Genomic DNA, 24,088 nt, shown 5'->3' on the forward strand with positions numbered 1-24,088 from the left:
CTCCCCCCCAACTCCTGACCAATCTCTCAGTTTGTTTCTACATTACATTCCAGTAACTTCACTGTCATAAACCTATACATGCTGGAAAGTGAAAGTTGCTCAGTTGTGTTCAACTCTTTGCAACCCCATGGACTATACAGTCCATGGAATTCTCCAGGCCAGAATACTGGAGTGGGTAGCCTTTCCCTCCTCCAGGGGATCTTCCCAACCCAGGGCTCGAACCCAGGTCTCCAGTATTGCAGGCTGGAGTGCCTAGCAAATAGTAAAGGATCTTTGTTGAAACTATAAAGGTAAATTTAAAAATTGAATTTTCCCTATTGTCAAAGGGAAAGTGTTGTCTTCTCCCTCTCCATTAGAGCACTCCCCTGAGAAATCTAATATCTGTGACTTCTTTCTCTAACTCTTTGATATGTATGCAAATCTTTGCAAGGGCTAGGTAATCCATCTGTCAACTTTACAACTAAACAATGTTTTGTTAAGGGTCTAAGAACCATCTCTTTGAAATGTAAACCTTAAGGAAGACAGTGCTTCTATTTTTCTGTTACCTTGGGTATCTAGCTTAGGTGCTAGATTCTCTCTGAACTATTAACCATTTCCTTCTTATAGAGATAAGAGAAATTTTAGTATTCCTTTGGATAAAAGCAATTAGCAAAAAAAAAAAAAAAAGGCTGCCTCAATTATCAGGTGAACTCTGGATGAACTATGAAAGAATGCATAGCAGAGGGTGCTGTCAAGTTTTCTCATAAGAAGAAAAGTTACCATTAATGTAGTGAATATGTATCTAATGGATTTTAACTGCTTGGCTATATAAAAAGAATAGGATTTCTTTCTTTCTATTCTTATCTGATTTCCTATGAAGAAGCACACTGTAATCTGACTTAATACTTTTTCAAAAAATAAATCTGTTTTCTTTCTTTTCAACATTTTGTGGAGAGGATTTTGGGGGTTGACAGGATTTAAAATGTTCCCCAATAAGGGAGGAAAAGGGACAGAAGCAAAAATAAACCAGAATAGGAAGTCAGCAAAGGAAAGGGGGAAAGAAGAAAGGGAGGGAGGAAGAAGGGGATATCCACATGAAAAAAAATGAATGTAGATACAGACCTTATACCCATTACAAAAATTAACTCAAAATGGGCCAAAGACCTAAATGTAAAATGCAAAACTATACAACTCCTAGAAGATAACACAGGAGAAAATCTAAATGACTTTAGGCATGGTGATGATTTTTTAGATATAACACCAAAGGCATGATCCATGAAAGACAGAACTGATGAGACAGGCTTCATTAAAATAAAACCTCTGCTCTGTGAAAAACAATGTCAAGAGAATGAGAAGACAAGACAGAAAATAGGGAAAACATTCATAAAGATGCATCTGAAAGAGGACTGTTATCCAAAATATACAAAGTACTCTTAAAAGTAAATAATAAAAAAGTGAACAATACAAATATAAAAATGGACAAAAGAACTGAACAGGTGCCTCACCAAAGATACACAGATGGCAAGTAAGTATATGAGAAGATGTTCAACATGATATATAGGGAATTGCAAATTAGAATGACACATTATTCTACACCTACTTGAATGGCCAGAGTCTGAATACCAAATACTGTTGAGGATGTGAATCAACAGGAACTCAATCAATACATTGATTGACGGGGGAATGCAAAATGGTATAGCCACTTCAGGAAACAGTTTGGCAGATTCTTACAAAAGTGAAAAAACAAAACAAAACAAAACCTTTTACCATATGATCCTGCAATTGTGCTTCTTGGTATTTACCCAAATGAACTGAAAACATGTCCATACAAAAATCTGCACTTGACTGTTTATGGCAGCTTTATTCATAATTGCTAAAACTTGGAAGCAACCAACATGTCCTTCAGTACAAGAATGAATAAATAAATTGTGGTATATCCAGACAATAGAATAGTATTCAGTGCTAAATAGAAATGAACTCTCAAGCCACATAAAGACATGGAAGAACCTTAAATGCTTATTACCAAGTGAAAGAAGGCAATCTGAGAAGGCTACATACTCTATGATTCCAACTGTATGACATTCTAGAAAAAAACTATAGAAGCAACAAAAAGATTAGGGGTCATCAGTGATCAGTGGGGAGAGAGAGATGAGTAAGCAGAACAAAGAGGATTTTTAGGACCATGAAACCAGTCTGTAGGATCCTATAATTGTGGGTACATGTCATTATATATTTGTCCCAACCTATAGAACGTACAACAGCAAGAATGAACCCCAATGTAAACTATGGACTTTGGGAGACTAACATGAGTCAGTGCATGTTCATACATTGTAGCTACCTTAATAAATAAAAAATACCTATTTAATTAAAATTCTAAAGCCTCACTTGGCATGAAGGATGGAGGAAAAAGTGACAGAAATGGATGTACCTTGACTTTGAGGAGTAACTGTGTTTTTTTTGTAGCATGCTTGTCCTAGGGAGACCAGGAGGAAAGGCCAAGCATGAGCTGTAGTCTTTATCTCCAATCTGTCTAATCAGATTTCTGATCCACTAGAGAGGACCAAGTGTGAGATAGAGACTGCAAAACAATATGTACTGCAGAATAATAATAATAATAATACTTTGTGCTTTCCCTTTTTTCTTTTCCTGATACAAAATAGGAAATGACAGCATGATGATCTGTATATAATGTTTACCTTTGTCAACTACAAATTGGCACTTACCAAGAGCATTGCCAATGACTGAACAACAAGGTATTAGCCATCTGCCTCTAGGGAGAGTGAACCCCATGCTGCTATAGCTGTTGACCTTCAACAATCCCTGAGGGAGTTCAGGGTGGAGTGAGGCACTCTGTGCTCCAGGGCATCTGGTGGGGCAGGTCTTTAGATAGTTGGATGTTTTTAGGAACAGATCTTATGATCTCAATCCTTTCTTCTCCTCATATCTAGAGAAGCACTAAACCCCTTCATGGTGACATCAGACCCTCATGACTAACAAAAAACCTTTTGTAAATTGAGTGCTTCATGGTATTGAACTCCCCCTTCACCAAAACCTTATATGTTGACTTTCCCCCACTGCTGCTTTGGAGCAGTCTCTCAGAGCTATCTGAGATGCTGCCCTCAGGCTGCAGTCCTCAGTTTGCCCCAAATAAAACTTAACTCACAACTCTCAAGTTGAACATCTTTTTTAGTGGACACCTTGATTTCTTTATCAAGGCATAAACAGATCATGTATGTTTTGCTTGGTTTTCAGTAAAACTGCTTTAAACAGAAATGAATGCAGCGGGGTGGAGGGAGAGGCTCAACAGGGAAGGGATATGTGTATACTTACAGCTGATACACATTGTACTGCACACACCAACATAACATTGTAAAGCAATTATTCTCAAAAAAATTTAAAAAAGAAATGAATTATGAGCTGAAACAACCCTTTATATCAAGGAAGATTTTTATGCTGGAATACAAGTTTCACAGAGAAGTCTGTGATTTGAGGACTTTGAGAGATAATTAGAAAGAATATCTATAATCTCTTGTTTTCTAGTAGTCAATTATTTAGTGAAAGTGAAAGTGAAGTCGCTCAGTTGTGTCTGACTCTTTGTGACCCCATAGACTGTAGCCTACCAGGCTCCTCCTTCCATGGGATTTTCCAGGCAAGAATATTGGAGTGGGTTGCCATTTCCTTCTCCAGGGGATCTTCCCGACCCAGGGATTGAACCCGGATCTCCCGCATTCCAGGCAGATGCTTTATTAGAAATATTTTTATTTTTAAATAAAGTGTTAAATTCTTAACCATGCCTTTAATGTTCTCTACATATGTATCTTTTAGGGGTAGAAAGGAAACTCTTTTCTCTTGTCCATGAAAGACAAATGGTCATGTATACTTAACGCCTTCTTTAGGAAGTACTGTTCTTTCTACCTCACACTTGATCCTCTTTGGTGGATCAGAAAACTGATTAGAGAGATTTGAGATAAAGACCACATCTCATGCTTGGCCTTTCCTCTTGGTCTCCCTAGTGCGAGCATGCTCACAAACAAAACACAGTCATTCTTCAAAACCAAAGTACATCCATTTATGTCACTTTTTCTCCCATTCTTCACGCCATGTGAGGCTTTAGAATTTTAATTAAATAGACATTTATTTATTTTCTTTTTCTGCCTGAGAAGAATGCAAGCTCCCTGAAGGCAAAGATGGTGTCCTTTTATTGACTGTCCTTTTATTGACAGCACGGACACTAGCAAAATTCTTTACTCATACTATATGTACATAGTACAAAGTCTGTTGCACTCTGAAAATAATTCTCTATTTTTAAATTTTAATTAGAGGCTAATTACTTTACAATATTGTATTGGTTTTGCCATACATCAACATGAATCCGCCACGAGTGTACACGTGTTCCCAATTCTCTTATCCTATGTTTTGTCAACTCAGACTTCCGGCTTTCCCTTGAATATTCTCTAGGTTTTCCTATTGCCATGCCTTTTTTATGTTGTTTCTCCATGTAATGCTCTTTTCCATTAATTCCTACCCTTGGTCTCATTTTTTCTTTTTTGAAATCTTACTGATCCCTCAAGGTCTATCTCATTCTCAGACATCCTCAGTGATTTCTCTCCTGATAAACTCAACCAAAATGATCTACTCCTGTTAAACCTCGCAATACTTGTATTTCTCTGAAATAGTTTACCGTGTTTAAACTGACATTTTATTCAATTACATGCATGCTCTCTCCCTTCCTTTTGATTATAAGTTTTCTAAGGATAAGAATTATTTTTTGTGGGGGGTGAGAGGGAGGTTCAAGAGGGAAGGGACATATGTATACTTATAACTGATTTACATTGTTGTATGGCAGAAACCAACACAACATTGTAAAGCAATTTTCCTCCAATTAAAAAAAAAGGAACTGTGTTTTAGTCATCCTTCTATTTCCAACAGCACCTGAAACTTAGTGGATGATTTGAAAATGTTCTTTTTTGTTCTGATATTACCAGTATAACTCTATTATTTAAATTTATTTAATCCATAGATTCAATAGCAAATATATTAACTGATTACCTAAGTCACAGTCTGATTTATTTACATTACTAAGAAACAGGTATTGAGTTTTACAAACAAATAGCATGACTTACATATTTAGTAGTTCATAAAATCTGATTTCTGGTATGCTTATAAATGTTGGTTCAGCTTTCCAAGTGAAAAAGTTGTGTAACAATTTTGATAGGACTATAGAGTGGCTGTACCATTAGCCTAATCATAAGAATCCTTAGATATGCGGATTTACTTTTCCAGACTACTGAAGAGCTATAGTTAATATGCTATAGATTTTTATAATTTTAAAAACTTAAGAGATGTATTATTTAAGATAAAAATGTGAGATAATTATGAATGAACATTTTATTTTCTCATTTATAAGAACTTGGACTCCTTAAGGTATCTGGTAAATATAAAAATGTTACTTTCAAAAAGCTGTAAGGTGAAAATTCCTAACTGCTGAAGGTTTAGTTTTATTAGAATGTAGCACCAGATAATGTAAGGAAGGTTTATATTCTGCTTAAAGCATGGGACATTTGATTTATTGCTCCCTGTCAGAGTAAAAGTTGGCACCCTCTGCTTACATAGGTCTATTTTACTAGCATTGTAAAACAGTACAGAGAATGGGCTATGCTTGTAAAATCATTCTTCAGTCTTATTATTTGGTTCTTTTTGACGATTATACCCAATTTTTTAATGCTAAGTCAATTTCAAATGCCAAAAATACAATGAATACTTGTACACATGCTTTACTACTCAAATACAGGAGTGCTTATTTCCACTAAGACCTATTCATCCAAAAAATGATGGAGATGACTTAAGTGGGTATATTATAAAATTCCAGTTGCACTTAGGATCTGTACAATGTTTGAGGCTTTTCTTTCTGAGAACTAATATCCTACAAATTGGTAAAATAACAGTGGTCTGAGACACCTGCATGTTCTTTTGCTCATCTTTTAAAACTCATAAACAGGGACCCATTTTCTCTTTGAAGGCTAGCACATTTTATGCATCCTCTTTTGACTTTCATTAAAGGGATTTTGGGCTTCCCTGGTGGCAGTGGTAAAGAACCCACCTGTCAATCAATGCAGGAGATGTGGGTTCGATCCCTGGAGAAGGAAATGGCTACCCACTCCAGTATTCTTGTCTGGAGAATTCCATGGACAGAAGAGCCTGGCGGGCTACAGTCAATGGGGTTGCAAAGACTCGCAAAGAGTCCGACATGACTAGTGACTACACAACAATAACAAAAGGAGTTTGTTTTCCATATCACATAATGACATTTGTATACCCCAGCTTCTGTTGTGTTGTTTGAGGATACTTTATTCAACAAAGCTTTGCTGCTGTCGGTTTTACCTTCTCTTGTCAGGAAGCACGTGGCATACTAAAATTAAAGTAATTCATAGAGGGTTGATAAAGTTCCTAAGTACAGAGAATCCATTTGAGTGTAGGTGGAACCACAGGATATAGGGCAAGAATCTGAGGCGAGTTGTCACCACTTCTAGGGCCTAGGAAACAAGGGAGAAGTTACTGTAACCCAGAACATGAGAAAATTATGTCGAGTAGGTTACCTCAAGAAGATAATTTGAGCAACAGAGCCAGTCTAAGACAAGGTTGTAGGAAAGGATCTTGGAGAAAAAATACCCTTTTTTCTCTCTTTCTTCTCTTCAGTCTTCCAGAGCTCCAAGTAAGTTAAAACCATCCAGAAGACAGGAGCTATAGGAGCCTTGGGGCTGCAGTCTAAAGGGATGTGAGGCAAGGAGCAGGGAAGAGAAGGGATGAGAGTACACCTAGAGAGGGGGACGGCAGACAGCCAGCACAGCTCCTGTGCCATATGGTACCCGGGGAATGCCGCAACTTCTGACCCTTAACCTTCTTTATAGGCACAGCCTCAGTGCGATATACTAGCATAATACTGGGTGGGTAAATACCACCTTTTTCAAGACCTGACAAACAACTTATCTCAGTGAATTGACATAATTTTATACTGTCTAGTAATTCTTACCAGGGCTCATTTGTTGCCGGGTGCTGCTTGATTACTGGAGAGTTTCTATTGAGGATTTTCAGCCCTCATTGAGTCCAAACCTGTTGGAGAATTTGGGTTTTCACATTAGTTTGGGACTATGATTTTTTTTAAAGAAAGGCACAAATAAATCTTGAATTCCTAGTCAAAGTCTACAACACATCCTGGCACCCATCAGTTCAACTCTATCACCTGTGCTATTTCCTCTGTGGAAATCAACACCCACAAAACTGAATCGAAGATTAGCATTCCACTCTTACAAATAGCTGGGGAAATTTTATGACATCCAGTAATCTGTGAAATATTCTTATATTTTAATACCAGTTTAGGCTGCGCATGGAGCCTTTCATGACCTGCTTTCCTTCACTCCCTGGCAGCGATCTCCTTGTAACCTTTTCCCTTTGGTCAGAAAAGGGAGGAAAGGGCCAACATGATTAGCATGCCAGTGTCAGTCAATACTCTGCTGCCAAACAGCTTCTTTATTTGAATTGGTGAAAACATGGTCAGCTGTGTCAACAACGGGGACCTCAGCACTGAGAGGCCACAGCCCATGGCAGTGGAAGAAAATGGCCAACTCTGCTTTCAAAAAATGTGTCACAAAAGAACAACTTTCCCTAAGATAGGGACAGGGTTCACCTTCTCATGCCTTTCGGGTTCCTTGGGCAAGCCGGGTGTGCTGTCTTTTCAGATCACTCTATTATAAAATTGCACTCTCCACAGACAGGTGAGATGCCCTTGAGCTATTTCACCCAAGTCAACGCAGCTCACATTATAGGAACATCTACTGTGTGTCAGGTTCTGCACTAGGTGCTAACGATAACAAGATGAATGTCACACTGCTGACAAGGACACCAATGCAAAAACAGACAAACACACACAAATGGTTAGTCCTTGTGGAGCTGAGAAGAAGGAAAATGCAGTCTTCACTGCAGAGATAAGAGCTGTTTGGGGCTGGATGGTTGCTGTTGTTTAGTTGCTAAGTTGTGTCTGACTCGTTGTGATATTGAAGAACAAATAAATATGGCATTCACCCATGGAGAAGGGAGAAGAGGAACTTTCAAGCAGAAGTGATAACCAGTGCAAATATTGTGTGATTGTTTACAGAGTGAAGACAGTACAAAAATCATCAAACCAGTAACTTCGGTAGGAAACGAATTACCACTGATATGTACTGGTATATTAGGAACAGAAAATGTTTTCCATTTTCTATAAATTCTCAGTGTCTATCACAGAGCATGGCATAGAGTAGGGATTTAATAAATGTTGAATGAAGGCTCATTAGGTGCCTTTAAAAAATGTTTTTAACTCAGGATGTAAGCACACCATAAATTTTGAAGTGACCTGTAGAACTTATAATCTTTATCAAGATGAGTTAGACTACATAGGAAATGATCATTTATTTGATAGTAAGGGAATATTGGAGAAGGCAATGGCACCCCACTCTAGTACTCTTGCCTGGAAAATCCCATGGACGGAAGAGCCTGGTAAGCTGCAGTCCATGGGGTCGCTAAGAGTCGGACACGACTGAGCAACTTCACTTTGACTTTTCACTTTCATGCATTGGAGGAGGAAATGGCAACCCACTCCAGTGTTCTTGCCTGGAGAATCCCAGGGATGGGGGAGCCTGGTGGCTGCCGTCTATGGGGTCTCACAGAGTCGGACACGACTGAAGCGACTTAGCAGTAGCAGCAGCAAGGGAATATTGGGGGCTTTCCAGGTGGCTCAGAAGGTAAAGAATCTGTCTGCAATGCAGGAGACCCGGGTTCAATCCCTGGGTCAGGAAGATCCCCTGGAGAAGGAAATGGCAACCCACTCCAGTCTTATTATCTGGAGAATTCCATGGACAGAGGAGCCTGGCAGGCTACAGGGGAGTTGCAAAGAGTTAGACATGACTAAGCAGCTAACACTTTCACAGTCAAGGGAATATTGAGGAAACATAATGTTAGGATTAAAAAAAAAAAAACAGCACTTTTTCCTTTGTATTGGAGTATAGCCAGTTAACAGTGTTGTGATAGTTTCAGATGGACAGCGAAGGGACCCAGCCATGCTTATGTAGGTATCCATTTTCCCCCGAACTCCCCTCTCATCCAGGCTGCCACGTAACATTGAGCACAGCTCCTTGTGCTAAACAACAGGTCCTTGTTGGTTATCTGTTTGAAATACAGCAGTGTTCACCTGTCCATCCCAAACTCAAGTTAGGATTTTTGATGTGGCAGTTCACATCTGAAGTCTAAACATTTAGGATTAGGAAGCATCAAAATAATCTTCAGATCCCTACACATCTCATATTCAACCGTCCCTTTCATATGAATCAGTGAGTTCTCTGTGGAGCCTGGTAGAGTTTACTCTGGGATGATCTCTAGTTCTTCCCACTCTGCCTGAGGCCAGCAAAAGGAGAGATTATGAAAGTTCCCTAGGAACTGTGCCTGAGCTGCACTGTCCTTGTCAGAGTCTGCTGCATGTTTGAAGAATATACCAGATATATCCTTTGATATCTGTAAACTTCCGCCACAGAAACACTCATGTGTTCACATAATGTGTTGTGTTAGGTGACCCTGTTTCTTCTTTCTGAGAAAGACATCTTTTGGAACCATAGATGCTACAGTTTAAGAGAAGCAGGTTAATGCTCTTCCACCTGACACAAACCTACCTGTACTGATTGACAGTGGTACCAATAAAACTTAAAGACTCCCCTACAAAGGGAAAGAGGAGTGACATAAACAAAAAGAATAAGCTATCAGCAATGTACTCGCTAAGAACAGCAACAAGCTTGGTATGTTTTAGAGACTGGGTAATGAGAAGGCCAGAGGAGCGAAATGAAAAGAGAACTGTTGGAAGAATGTTCAATAATGCATTTGCTCAGATCCACAGATTGGAAGCTCTCAAACACTATGGTGCGAATTAAAGATATGCCAAGCAAATGAAATTAATTATTAATAAAGTCAAGGCAGCACAGGAATCATAAGATTAGTGACTTCAATTTTAAAGTGGAAGAAATTACAAATAAACTGTATCCATAATGTAAATAGAGGAAGTAGTTGAAATTTCATAGTTCCTATGATGCCATCCCACTAAGTGCCAAAATTCCTCCAAACTGTCCTCCCACTTTCCTCCAAAAATCATAAAGACTATGTTGCTGTTGTTGTTAAATCGTAAGTTTTTAACACTTACTTTTGTATTTGAAAGCTCAAGGAAAACTCTTTAATTGAACATGTAGCAAAGTTCCTTACAATTTGATAGCATGCAAAAAGAACACATAAGAAGTCAGTTTATCACAGAAACAATTCAGCAACACGAGGTGAATGGGACAAGAAAAATTTGGGGAGCTAAAGTACAGGTTCTTTAGGGATCAGGGCACAGGGACTGGGCACTTCCAGGGAGAACTGGAACAACGAAGGAGGTACATCAATTGCCAAAGACTGTCTGAAGCAGAAAGAGGACAAATAACCAGACTGGCCTCCTCCCTTGTGCCGTGCTGTGCTAAGTCGCTTCAGTTGTGTCTGACTCTGTGCAACCCCATGGACTGTAGCCGGCCAGCCAGTCTCCTCTGTCCATGGGATTCTCTAGGCAAGAACACTGGGGTGGGTTGCCATGCCCTCCTCCAGGGGATCTTCCCGACCCAGGGGTTGAATCCACATCTCTTCAGTCTCTTGCACTGGCAGGTGGGTTCTTTACCACTAGCACCACCTGGGAAGCCCCTTCCTCCCTTGTTTGACCCTCCAATGCCTTCCACTGGCTGCCCCTCTCCAGAGCCATAAAGCAAGAGGTTCTGAGGAGTGTAGTGTGCAGAAATACATAAGTGTCCTGAAACATAGGTAAGAGAAGGCAAAGAGCGAGCGTTGGATCAGTGCAAACAAGCCAATGATTAGAGAAGGGAAACTACAATGGTTTTAAAACATGTTCATAAATTCTTTGACACTTCCACTACCAAAAGTGGAGTCTAATGCCCCTCCTCTTGAATATTGCTGGCCTTAGTGACTTACTTCTAAGCAACAGAAGGTAGCAAATGTGAATGCATGAATGCATAAAAGATAGAGTCTCCACCTTGTTCTCTTTCCTGCTCCATCCTTGGAAGCCAGTTGTTTGAGGTGCAATTGCAATCCTACAGAGGGAATCTAATACAGGGAATTCACTGCAAACAGTAGTTGACAAAAGACTTGAAAAATTAAACAGAGGGCAGAGAGGCAGTCTAGGGATTAGCAACAGCCAAGCAGAGATGAATAAAGAACATGTGCAGGTGGTCTGGTCACAGCCCCAGCTGAAGTTCCAGCTGACAGATGGAACTGAGGGCCAGACATGTGAGGGGGTGTACTTTTAGGTGATTCTAACCCCAGTATTCAAGACACCCCTGCTGATGCCACATGGAACAGAGATGTTCCCAAATTGCAGATCCATGAGCAAAAAATAAATACTGCCATTGTTAAAGCCACTAAGTGGTGTAGTGGGTTGTTAAATAGCAGTGGATAACCCCAGAGGATCTGAGAGCAAACAAGCCAATGACTTGCACAACATCATTCTCATTTGCTCATTTCTGCTTCAGCTAACATTTGAAGGTCTCGGTCAGAGCCAACCACACTTCAATTTTATGGCCATTTTAGATATTTATTGGCCAGTGTTACTAGCAGTAAAAACAATTTTTCAACTCATTAATTCTGATTATATGTCCAAAGGAAGAATGATTGTTTGTTGACACTCTGGTTTATTCCTCCATTTAGAAATATTTCCATATGAAGGTGTTGACAGAGCTTGCTCTCCTCATATGAAATATAAGACGTGAAACTTTAGGTCAGTTCAGTTCAGTTCAGTCGCTCAGTCGTGTCTGACTCTTTGTGACCCCATGGACTGCAGCACACCAGGCCTCCCTGTCCATCACCAACTCCTGGAGTTTACCCAAACTCATGTCCATTGAGTCAGTGATGCCATCCAGCCATCTCATCCTCTGTCGTCCCCTTCTCCTCCTGCCCTCAATCTTTCCCAGCATCAAGGTCTTTTCAAATGAGTCAGCTCTTCTCATCAGGTGGCCAAAACACTGGAGTTTCAGCTTCAGCATTAGTCCTTCCAATGAATATTCAGGACTGATTTCCTTTAGAATTAACTGGTTGGATCTCCTTGCAGTCCAAGTGACTCTCAAGAGTCTTCTATAACCCCACAGTTCAAAAACATCAATTCTTTAGTTACATATGTGAAATTCAGTTTGCTATTATATACTATTAATTTGAAACAAAGGTCAACTTATTGACTAAAAAAATCTACTTGAAGAGAATTATTGCATATACAATTAATTTGATAATGGTTTGTGACATTTATTTCATATATTTATTTATTTTAATTGGAGGCGAATTATTTTACAATATTGTGGTAGTTTTGCCATGTAAATTGACATGAATCAGCCATGGGTGTATATGTGTTCCCCATCCTGACCCTCCCTCCCTGTCCCATCCTTCAGGGTCATCCCAGTGCACCAGCCCTAAGCACCCTGTCTCATGCATCGAACCTGGTCTGGTGATCTATTTCACATATGATAATATACATGTTTCAATGCTATTCTCTCAAATCATCCCACCCTTGACTTCTCCCAGAGTCCAAAGTCTGTTCTTCACATCCGTGTCTCTTTTGCTGTCTCGCATATAGGGTCATCGTTACCATCTTTCTAAATTCCATATATATGCATTAATATACTCTATTGGAGTTTTTCTTTCTGACTTACTTCACTCTGTGTTATAGGCTCCAGTTTCATCCACCTCATTAGAACTGATTTAAATACATTCTTTTTAATAGCTGAGTAATATTCCATTGTGTATATGTACCACAGCTTTCTTATCCATTCGTCTGCCGATGGACATTTAGGTTGCTTCTATGTCCTAGCTATTGTAAACACTGATGCGATGAACACTGGGGGACACATGTCTCTTTCAATTCTGGTTTTTTAATAGCTGAGTAATATTCCATTACTTTGTCAACAAAGGTCCATCTAGTCAAGGCTATGGTTTTTCCAGTGGTCATGTATGGATGTGAGAGTTGGACTACAAAGAAAGCTGAGTGCAGAAGAATTGATGCTTTTGAACTGTGGTGTTGGAAAAGACTCTTGAGAGTCCCTTGGACTGCAAGGAGATCCAACCAGTCCATCCTCAAAGAAATCAGTCTTGAATATTCATTGGTTTGACTGATGCTGAAGCTGAAACTCCAGTACTTTGGCCACCTGATGAGAAGAGCTGACTCATTTGAAAAGACCCTGATGCTGGGAAAGATTGAGGGCAGGAGGAGAAGGGGAAGACAGAGGATGAGATGGTTGGATGGCATCACCGACTCAATGCACATGGGTTTGGGTGGACTCTGGGAGTTGGTGATGGACAGGGAGGCCTGGCGTGCTGCAGTTCATGTGGTCGCAAAGAGTTGGACATGACTGAGCAACTGAAATGAACTGAACTGAACCACAGCTTTCTTAGCCATTCATCTGCCAATGGACATCTAAGTTGCTTCCATGTCCTGGCTATTGTAAACAGTGCTGTGATGAACACTGGGGTACACGTGTCTCTTTCAATTCTGGTTTCCTTGGTGTTTATGCCCAGCAGTGGGATTGCTGGGTCGTATGGCAATTCTATTTCCAGTTTTTTAAGGAATTTCCACACTGTTCTCCATAGTGGCTGTACTAGTTTGCATTCCCACCAACAGTGTAAGAGGATTCCTTTTTCTCCACACTCTCTCCAGCATTTAATGTTTGTAGACTTTTTGATAGCAGCCATTCTGACCTGCATGAGATGATACCTCATTTTGATTTGCATTTCTCTGATAATGAGTGATGTTGAGCATCTTTTCATGTGACATTTATTCTGTATGCTACCCTTTTACAGTTATCAGGAAACAAGTCATATGACAGTCAGGTCACTTATTGTCTTTGTTCTTGCTAGTTTCTCCATGGAAAAAAAAAACAAAAACATGCGTTATACCAGATGGTTTCTAAAGTTTGTAAATTTCAGCAATAAAATTCTAAAAATTTATTAGTAATGGGGACCTTTCTCTTGCCTGAATGACTCTAGATTCTAATGCTGTGCTTAATCCTAGAGTCAAAGAAATGTTAGATTGATAAAACTGATACAAAACAACTTGTCTCAGCCTGATCACCTCCTGCACACCTCACTGTAAACTCTAGAGTAGCAACAAATCCCAGCTCCTGTATTTGTTTTATTTTGATTTGAATTCATATAGCAAGTGAGGGAAAACTGCCTCCCACATTTATGGTCCTGAATATTTTAAAAATAAAAGAAATGAAGAACATAATTAGCTACACACACTTCTATCCTATAATATTCTCACATATTTACCTATGAATAAAAATTAGTGAAATTACCCCATACAATTTGGATTTCTCTGAAAAAAAAAAATTCCTTGTCTTGAAACAGAGCTTCTACAAAGATGGAAGGAAACATGAAGAAGGAGTCTATAATGCATGCTCAACTTTCTCCATGTTAAAGAATGAAAGAAAGGAAACTGAAACAATTTCTTCCTGGTACTTTTTCACAGGATGAGTTGGCTGCAAATTTATATAGTACAATTATTTTTACACACAGCTTATTTCTTAAGTACCAACATATTATAGACTTATGTAACAACGTATTGTCTAACAGAGATATAGAATTACCCACAATAGTTTGTCAGTTTGCTCCAATATCTGGTATGTCTGACATTTTTGACATACAGTTTTTCAACTATCACAGACTCAGAAAATGAAAAGAGAAAATCCTTTACTCACTAGGCTATTTCTTTGCCACTTTTCTTGTGTTTATGTCATCTTCTCACTTAATTATAAGCTCCTTGAAGACAGGAATTGAATCAAGCTTCCTGGTAACCTAACATAAACAATGCAAAGCATCTAGTACATGTTAAATCCATATGTATTGGCTATCACAGGTAATAGGCATTCCCCTACTTGATTGAGAGAACTGATCTTGGTTACTTAGTTTGGGAAGGCCTCGTCATGGCCCTTGCAGAGATACACAGTACTTTCACTTGGATTTGCACCACCAAGGTATAAAAGAGTGATTTCAACAATGCTGCTTTGGAGAGGAATAGACCATAACTGTAGTGGAATACTATCATCAAAATGGGCATCAGGAAAGTTTTGCCTGAAAGCGTTCAGCTATTTCCATTGCATGACACCTATACCATGGGTAAAAATGTAGTACTACTATTAATAATGGGTACTTTGGCATGGCGTTTGTGCTTCAAATGTCTTGTGATGGTTAAAAGAAAAGAGCAGTCCCTTTGAGAAAACATATCTTCAAAGACAGACTGGAGTTTAAAACCAAACTCCACTGGCACCAACATGTTTCAGATACTTGTTTGTCCTGACACAAAGGTGAGAAAGAAGCAAGGATCTGAGACAAAAGGAAAACACTGTAGATGATCCCAGCATTATCCTCCAATAAAGCTGATGTGCTATGAATAGGCAGACTGATGGGCAAGCTGGCACTTGGTGGGTTATTGTTGTTCAGTCACTCAGTCATGTCTGACTTTTTGCCACCCCATGGACTGCAGCATACCAGCATTCCCTGTCATCTCCCAGAGTTTGCTCATGGCAATTTTAACATGTGTTTAGTTTCATTCAAACTAAGGGTATTTTTTGAGATTTAATTTATAAACATTAAAACACAGAGATTGCAAGTATACATGATATGTTTTGACAAATGTATACAACTATGAAACCAATATTTAAATAAGATAAAGAATATTCCCATCACCCCACAATGTTGTCTCTATCTTTCATCAATCTCCTTGTGGAGGAAACTAATTACTCTTCTGAGTTTTTTCACTATAGATTACTTTTACTTGTTATTTAAAATACCTGTAAATTATTTATATATTAAATTTCTTTAAGAGATATTCACATATTCAAATCTGCTACTTCTTGAGAGTAGAAATGGTGAGTTGTATTTTTCATGGAATTTGTCAATTTCATTTAGCTTATTGAGGTGCTCCCTGGTTGTCTAGTGGTTAGGATTCAGTGCTCTCATTTACCTTATTGAATATATTGGCATAAAGGAATTCATAATGTTCTCTTATTACTCTTTTGATATCTGTAGGATCTGTAGTAATAGTCACTCTTTAACTCACAATATTTATACCTTGTATTGTTTCTTCAACCTTAGTTTGACAATTTTGCTTAATGTTTTAAGGAATCAAATTTGGCTTCGCTTTATCCTTGTTTTCTATTTTATTGATTTCTACTCCTATCATTCTTATTTTCTATATTCTTTCTATAACTTTGGGTTTTTATTTTTCTGAGTGATAAGTAGAAACTTCATTGATTTGAAAACATTCTTGCTTTTCCAATGAAAGGGTTGGTTGCTCAGCTGTGTCCGACTCTTTGCAACCCCATGGACTATAGCCCACCAGGCTCCTCTGTCCATGGGGTTTTCCAGGCAAGAATACTAGAGTGGGTAGCCATTCTCTTCTCCAGGGGATCTTCCTGACCCAGTCCATGGGGTCACAAAGAGTCAGACAGGATCGAGCTATTTGTACTAACCATTATGATAATCTTTTAGAGTTTAATTTATATTTAAATTAATAATAGACGTGGTTGAGTTTACCTCATAGGGCAGCATTAATTTTGCTGTTATCATATAGTTTATTTCTACATTTGTCATAAACTCCAAAATAAATTATTGCTATTTTTTCTTTCAAAAAACTGTCATTTATAAAAATTAAGAGAAACAAAATATACTTTATAATTTACCCATAAAATCACCTCTTTGGACTCTTTCTTTCTCCCTGTTTTGCTGAGTTTCCATATGGTACAATTTCCTGTTAGAATGAAGATCTTCCCTTAACATTTCTTATAGTACTGATCTGATTTGTAATTTTTTCAGTTTCAACTTATTTAAAATATCTGTATTTAATCTTTTAAAATATTTTCACTAAGTATAGAATTCTAAATTCACTCTTCCTTCAGCACTTAAAAAAAAGTCCATTGTCTTCTAGCTTCTACTGTTTTTGGTAAGAAGTAATTTATCATAATCTTTCCCCTACATGTAATCTATCTTTTTTTCCTTTGGCTGATTTTCAGGTTTTTCTTTTTATCTTTTGTTTTTAGCAGTTTGACTAATGTGTCTGTGGTTTTATTCTTATTTCTCTTGCTTGGCATTCACTTAACTTCTTGAATTTGTATACTGATGTTTATTCTTCAAATTTAAAAAGTGAACTTGTTAGTCGTTCAGTCTTGTCCGACTCTTTTAGACCCAGTGAACCATAGCCTGCCAGACTCCTCTGTTCATGGGATTCTCCAGGCAATACTGGAGTGGGTTGCCATTCCCTTCTCCAGGGGATTGTCTCAACGCAGGAATTGAACCCAGGTCTGCTACACTGTGGGCAGATTCTTTACTGTCTGAGCCACCAGGCAAATTTAAAGCTACTTAAATTTTTTTTTTTCCCTGCACTGTTCTTTTCTCCTAAAATCCAACTATATATACGTTAGTACATTTTATCTTGTTCCTACTCATTGATGTTCTATTTTTGCCTAGATGGTTCATTTTCGATCCTTTATATTAATATGTCTCAAATTTACTGTCCTTTTTTTGTGTCTAATAATTTTTAAATTTCCTGTTATTTTATTTCAAAAAAATTTCATTTTGTCACTAAAAATACAGATGTGTTTGATAAACACTGACTATTCTACCTTGATAAAGTGAAAGTGAAAGTTGCCCAGTTGCAACCGACTCTTTGCAACCCCATGGATTATACAGTCCATGGAATTCTCCAGGCCAGAAAGGGTAGCCTTTCCCTTCTCCAGGGGATCTTCCCAAACTAGGAATCGAACCCAGGTCTCTGGCACTGCAGGCAGATTCTTTACCAGCTGAGCCACAAAGGAAGCCCATTCTACCTTAATATACTAAAGCAAAAAAAGAAATGTCTTAGAAGGACATCAAAATAGATTGGGAAAGACTAGACATCAGATAGCTCACTCTGAAGGAAAAAAAAAAATATATATATATAGCAAGTTATATATATTTTAGATTTCACATATAAGTGATATCATATGATATTTGTCTTTCTCTTTCCGACTTACTAGACTTATTATGGTAATCTCTAGGTCCATCCATGTTGCTGAAAATGACATTATTTTATTCTTTTTATGGCTGAGTAATATTCTATTGTGTGCATGTACCATTATCTTCTTTATCCATTCATCTGTCAATGGATGTTGAGGTTTCTTCCCTGTCTTGGCTATTGTAAATAGTGCTGCTATGAACATTGGGATGTATGCATCCTTTTTAATTATAGTTTTGTCCAGATATATGCCCAGGCATAGGGTGCCAGATCATATGGAAACTCTTTTTTTAAGCTTTTTAAGAAACCTCTACATTGACTTTCATAGTGGCTGTACCAATTTACATGCCCATCAACAATGTAGAAGGGTTCCTTTTCCTTCACACCCTCTCCAGAAATTACTACTTGCAGACTTTTTAAGGATGGCCATTCTAATTGGTACGAGGTGATACCTCATTGTAGTTTTCATCTGCATTTCTCTAATAACTAGCAATGTTGAACATTCTTCCGTGTGCCTATCAGCCATCTGTATGCCTTCTTTGGAGACATGTCTATTGGGGTCTTCTATTTGTTTTTGTGTGTGTGTCTTCTTGTTTGGGTTTTTTTGTGTTTTGTTAATATTGCTCTGCATGAATTGTTTATATATTTTGGAAATTAAACCTTTGTTGGTGACATTGTTTGCAAATATTTTCTCCCATTCTTTGAGTGTTCTTTCATTTTTTTTTTATGGTTTCCTTTTCTGTACAAAAGCTTATAAATTTCATTAGGTCCCATTTGTTTATTTTTGCTTTTATTTGTATTGCCTTGGAAGACGGACCTAAGAAAACATTGTTATGATTTACATCAGAGAATGTTTTGCCTATGTCCTATTCTGGTGTCATATCTTCTACTTAAGTCTTTAAGCCATTTTGAGTTTACTTTTTATAATTTTATTTATTAATTGATTGATTTGGCTGACCTAGGTCCTCGGTGCTGCATGAGCTTTTCTGTAGTTGCGGTGAGTGGGGGCTACTCTCTAGTTGTGATGGACAGGTTTCTCATTGTGGTGGCTTCTCTTGTTGTGGTGCATGGGCTCTCAGGCACATAGACTTCAGTAGTTGTGGCTTCCAGGCACTAGAGCACAGGTTCAGTAGTTCTGGTGAACGGGCTTAGTTGCTCTTTGGCATGTGGGATCTTCCCAGATCAGGGATTGAGTCCATGTCTATTGTATTGGCAGGCAGATTCTTTACCATTGAGCCACCAGGGAAGCCCTTGAGTTTATTTTCGTGTATGATGTGAGAGAGTGTTCTCACTTGATTGATTTGCAATTGGCTGTCCAACTTTTCCAACATTGCTTGCTTCAGTTCAGTTCAGTTCAGTTACTCAGTCATGTCCGACTCTTTGCAACCCCATGAATAGCAGCACGCCAGGCCTCCCTGTCCATCACCAACTCCCGGAGTTCACTCAGACTCATGTCCATTGAGTCAGTGATGCCATCCAGCCATCTCATCCTCTGTCGTCCTCTTCTCCTGCTGCTCCCAATCCCTCCCAGCATCAGAGTCTTTTCCAATGAGTCAACTCTTTGCATAAGGTGGCCAAAGTAGTGGAGTTTCAGTTTTAGCATCATTCCTTCCAAAGAAATCCCAGGGCTGATCTCCTTCAGAATGGACTGGTTGGATCTCCTTGGAGTCCAAGGGGCTCTCAAGAGTCTTCTCCAACACAATTCAAAAGCATCAATTCTTCGGCGCTCAGCTTTCTTCACAGTCCAACTCTCACATCCATACATGACCACTGGAAAAACCATAGCCTTGACTAGACGGACCTTTGTTGGCAAAGTAATGTCTCTGCTTTTGAATATGCTATCTAGGTTGGTCATAACTTTCCTTCCAAGGAGTAAGCGTCTTTTAATTTCATGGCTGCAATCACCAGCTGCAGTGATTTTGGAGCCCAAAAAAATAAAGTCTGACACTGTTTCCACTGTTTCCCCATCTATTTGCCATGAAGTGATGGGACCGGATGCCATGATCTTCGTTTTCTGAATGTTGAGCTTTAAGCCAACTTTTTAACTCTCCTCTTTCACTTTCATCAAGAGGCTTTTTAGTTCCTCTTCACTTTCTGCCATAAGGGTGGTGTCATCTGCATATCTGAGGTTATTGATATTTCTCCCGGCAATCTTGATTTCAGCTTGTGCTTCTTCCAGCCCAGCGTTTCTCATGATGTACTCTGCATATAAATTAAATAAGCGGGGTGACAATATACAGCCTTGACACACTCCTTTTCCTATTTGGAATCAGTCTGTTGTTCTATGTCCAGTTCTAACTGTTGCTTCCTGACCTGCATACAAATTTCTCAAGAGGCAGGTCAGATGGTCTGGTATTCCCATTTCTTTCAGAATTTTCCACAGTTTATTGTGATCCACATAGTCAAAGGCTTTGGCATAGTCAATAAAGCAGAAATAGATGTTTCTCTGGAATTCTCTTGCTTTTTTGATGATCCAGCAGATGTTGGCAATTTGGTCTCTGGTTCTTCTGCCTTTTCTAAAACCAGCTTGAACATCCGGAAGTTCATGGTTCACGTATTGCTGAAGCCTGGCTTGGAGAATTTTGAGCATTACTTTACTAGCATGTGAGATGAAAATAAATTAATTAATTAAATGTGAACAAGTTATCAATCTATTAAAAAAAAGAGTATCTTTTCTCCATTGTTATTCTTGTCTCCTTTGCGGAATATTAATTGACCATAGGTGTATGGGTTTATTTCTGGACTCTCTTTTCTGTCCCATCAATCCATACGTCTGTTTTTGTGCCAGTGCTATACCATTTTGATTACTAAAGCTTTACAGTATTGTCTAAAGTCTTGGAGGGTTATGCCTCCAGTTTTACTCTTTTTCCCTAGGATTATTTTGGCAATTATGGGTCTTTTATGGTCCATATAAATTTTAGGATTATTTTTTCTAGTTCTATAAAAAATGGATTGGGTAATTTGATAGGGATCAAATGTATATATTACTTAGGGTAGTTTGGCCATTTTAACAATACTAATTTTTTCAATCTAAGAGCATGGGATAGCTTTCCATTTCTTTGAGTCATCTTCACTTTCCTTTATCAATGCTTTATAGTTCTCAGCATGTAACCCTTTCACCTCCTTGGTTCACTCCTAAGTATTTTACTTTTTTGATGAAATTTTTAAAGGGACATTTTTTTTTTTAACTTTCCCTCTCTGATATTTCACTGTTAGTGCAAAGAAATGCAATCAGTTTCTATAGGTTAATCTTGTATCCTGCTACCTTGCTGAATTTATCAGTTATAAAAACTTTTTTGTAAATTAATGAATTTTTTATTGAAGGATAATTGCTCTACAGAATTTTGCTGTTTTCTATCAAACCTCAACATGAATCACCATAGGTATCAATTATAACAGTTTTTGTGTGGAGTCTTAAGTGATTTCTATATAGAGTATCATTATCTTCATATGACATTTTTACCTCTTCCCTTCCAATTTGGATACCTTTTATTTCTTTTTCTTTTCTGACTGTTGTGGCTAAGATTTCCAATACTAGGTTGAATAGAAGTGGTGAGAGTGGGCATCCTTGTCTTGTTCCCGAGTTCAATGGGAAGGCTTTCAGCTTTTCAATGTTGAATATTATGTTGGGTGTGTCTTTTTCATAGTTTTTATTATGTTTACATATGTTCCCTCTGTACCCATTTTGGCAAGAGTTTTTAATCATGAATGGACATTGAATTTTCTCAAATGCTTTTTCTTCATCTATTGAGATGATTGTGTGGTTTTTGTCTTTTGTTGATGTAGCATATTATATTGATTTATTTGCATATGTTGAATCATCTTTGTGATCCTGGGATGAATCCAACTTGAACATGGTATACGATTTTTTTTTTTTTTTTACCCATTCTTGCTTTCAGTTTGCTAATTTTTTGTTGAGAAGTTTTACATTTATATTCATCCAAGATATTGGCCTGTAATTTTCTTTTTTGGTAGTGTCTTTGTCTGGTTTTGATATAAGGGTGATAGTGGCTTCATAGAATGGGAAGTGTTCAGTCTTTCAGAAGAGTTTGAGAAGGATTGGTATAAGTTCTTTGCATGTTTGGCAGAATTGCCCAGTAAAGTCTTACGGTCCTGGACTCTTGTTGTGGGGAGTTTTTCTTATTCTTATTTTAAATTACAGATTCTATTTCACTTCTAGTGATTGGTCTGTTTCAATTATCTATTTCTTCTTGAGTCCATTTTGGTAGGCTATATGTTTCTTGAAACTTCTCCATTTATTCTAGGTTGTCCAATTTGTTGGCATAATAATTGCTCAGAGTATTCTTTTATGTTTTTCTATATTTCTAGGGTATTAGCAGTTATTTCTCACCTTACATTTCTCTTTTATTTAGGTCCTTTCTTCTTGGTGAGCTGGCCGGAGATTTGTTGATTTAATCTTTGGTTTACTCTTTCAAAGGGCTTCCATTGTAGCTCAGTCGGTAAAGAATCTGCCTGCAGTGCAGGAGACCCAGGTTCAATCCCTGAGTTGGGAAGATCCCCTGGAGAAGGAAATGGCAACCCACTCCAGTATCCTTGCCTGGAAAATCTCATGGACAGAAGAGCCTGGTGGGCTGCAGTCCATGGGGTCACAAAGAGTCGGGCACGACTGAGTGGCTAAGACTAACACTTACTCTTTCCAAAGAACCAGCTCTTGAATTTATTGATTTTCTACTGTTTTTCAACCTCTATTTCCTGATCTTTATTATTTCCTTCCTTTTACTGACTTTAGTTTTAGTTTGTTCTTCTTTTACAAATTCTTTTAGGTAGTAGGTTAGGTTATTTGAGATTATTCTTATTTCTTGAAGAAGGCCTGTATAACTATAAACTTCTCTCTAAGGATTGTTTTTGTACATCCCATAGATTTTGTATAGCTGTTTTGATTGTCATTTGTCTCAAGGTATTTTTAAATTTCCTCTTTGATCTCATCATTGATATATTTGTTTTTTAGTAGCATGTTGTTTAGTCTCCATGTAATCTTTTCTTTCTCATTTCTTTTTCTGTGGTTGATTTCTAGTTTCATGCTCTTTAGTCAGAATAGATACTTGAAAATTTTCTATCTTCTTAAATTTGTTGAGGCTAGTTTTTTGCTCTAATACAAAGTCTATCCTAGAGAATGTTCCAATTGCACTTGAAAAGAATGTGTATTTTTTAATTAATGTAATATCTTGAAAATATTAAATAACTATTCTGACATTTAGATTCTCTGTAACCTTATTCATTTTCTGTCTATAAGATCTGTCCATTGATGTGAGTGGGATGCTAGATTCTTCTACCATTATTGTATTTCCATCAATTTCTCCTTTTATGTCTGCTTGTATTTGTTTTATGTTTTTAGGTGCTCCTATATTGTGTGCATATATGTTAATGAGTATAATATCCTCTTCTTCTATTGACCCTTTTATCATTATATAATGTCCTTCTTTATCCTTCTTCATGACCTTTATTTTAATGTTGATGACTTTATTAAAAGGCAATTATAACACCGAAATCTTGTGAGATTTTTAAGCTGTGCATCCTCACATCCCCTCATTATCAGGCAGTTGAAACACTGTGAATTCTACTGAGACTTTAGCTGCCCATCCTCACTTATCCTTATGAAAATGCAGTTATAACCCTGTGAAATCTTGTGAAACTTGAAGCTGCCCATTCTTACCTACCCTCAATGATGAGTGCAAGCAATCCATCAAGGAGGAGATTTTCATGGTCAACCTGGCCTCACTGCTTCCAGTCCCTCCTAAGTCTGGGAATTGTTTCTCAGCACCACCTTCACTCTGCAGATCCAGGTTAGATTTTACTAATGAGAGGAACCCTTGATAAAATTGGAAAGTAGAAATGATACAAAAGCTATCATTGCTCAATACATCATGAAAATCAGAGGAGTAGGCATTCAGTTCCAGACCACTCTGCAAACTCTTACTTTGTGGTATTTGAAGTTTCTTGGACTTCCTCAGGATTGGCAGCTTCACTCACTCCAAGTCTTCAGACTAATGTCATAGT

General features: G+C 38.0%; 1 long non-coding RNA gene across 4 annotated transcripts in view; it reads right to left on the reverse strand.

The window, feature by feature from the left end:
• Window positions 1–24,088, reverse strand: part of LOC129639260 (uncharacterized) — a 148,061-nt gene that overhangs the window by 57,445 nt on the left and 66,528 nt on the right. For 3 of the 4 annotated variants that reach the window (XR_008708309.1, XR_008708310.1, XR_008708308.1), the window contains exons 2-3: window positions 7,010–7,089; window positions 6,361–6,512 (exon numbers count right to left, since the gene is read on the reverse strand). This is a non-coding gene — a long non-coding RNA (uncharacterized LOC129639260). Of the gene's footprint in view, window positions 1–6,301; window positions 6,513–7,009; window positions 7,090–24,088 lie in introns of those variants that run through there. The other variant, XR_008708307.1, reaches the window with a different exon arrangement.

Source organism: Bubalus kerabau, chromosome X, assembly GCF_029407905.1.
Source record: "Bubalus kerabau isolate K-KA32 ecotype Philippines breed swamp buffalo chromosome X, PCC_UOA_SB_1v2, whole genome shotgun sequence".
NCBI classification, from domain to species: Eukaryota; Metazoa; Chordata; class Mammalia; order Artiodactyla; family Bovidae; genus Bubalus; species Bubalus kerabau.